This window comes from Chaetura pelagica, unplaced genomic scaffold, assembly GCF_000747805.2.
Source record: "Chaetura pelagica isolate M959 unplaced genomic scaffold, ChaPel_1.0 scaffold294, whole genome shotgun sequence".
In the NCBI taxonomy this organism is placed as follows: domain Eukaryota; kingdom Metazoa; phylum Chordata; class Aves; order Apodiformes; family Apodidae; genus Chaetura; species Chaetura pelagica.
The window spans coordinates 1,208,095-1,209,117 of record NW_009953068.1 but is presented as its reverse complement, the minus strand read 5'-3'; positions in this window follow the sequence as shown (position 1 = coordinate 1,209,117).

Below are 1,023 nucleotides of genomic sequence, written 5' to 3'. Positions count from 1 at the left end.
GCTGGGCAGGGATTGCCATCTGCCTTCCAGCTCTGGCAGCTGAGGTGTTTCAGCAGCAGGGGAGCTGCATGGTGCTGCTCCTGCTGTCCTCCTCCAGGGGACAAAGGGCTGGAACTGCTCTCCACTACTGTGCTGTCATTTGGCTGTTGGCAAAGGGCAGTGTAGATGGAAAACCTCATTGGGAAGCCACTAGGAGACCTTCTGCTTTGGTGATACCCACGCAAAGGGGCAGAGTCAGGCACTGCTTCTCAGAGTTTGGACAAGCTGCTTTGGTTCTGGAGCACATCATGAGGAGGTACCATGTGGATGGTGGGAGAATGCAGGAGGGAGGATGGTTGTGTGCCCCTGCAATGGTGCTCGGGGCTCCTCTGACCTGCTGGGCCAAGAGGCTCCCTCTCTCACGTACTGCTCTGTCTGTCTTCTCTCTGCACTCACAACCCTGATCCAGGGTCTCTCTGGAAGGATCTCAGGAAGCCTGAGGCTGCCAGGAGGAGCAGCCAGGCAACAGGCAGGGCTGTGAGGCAGCTCCAGATGGCTCTGCTCCCCTGGGGAGATCCTGCTGTCTCCTCGCTGGGTGTTTTGGGAAGTGGTTGGGTGCTCAATCAGGAAACATGAAGAAATTGAAGGAAAAGCCTGGGAGGGACAGGAGGGAGTTTTGGCACAGCACAAAATAGTTTTTGCTTTTGGCTGCTGTGGTAGGGGATCTGCTGCTGCAATCTGCTGGGCCGTCTGTCGGCCGGGGAGCAGCTGGGGCAGCTTTGTTCCCTTTTGCTTCTTGAGCTGCACCTGCCCAACAGAACCTGTTTATGTGCTCTGGTCTTTAGGAAGGTTGTCTGGGGGTAGCACAGCAAAGAGCTCCAGGTCCTTGACTTAATGGTTGCATTACAGGGAGGAATTTGCAAAATCGATCATTTTGATTATAACAAGCTGAGGAGCAGCTGGTGCAGGGGCTGGGCCCTGTGCAGGTGTGAGAGGCTGCCAACAAGGGCCAGGAGCCTCTGCTGAGCCCTCTCCGTCGTTGGC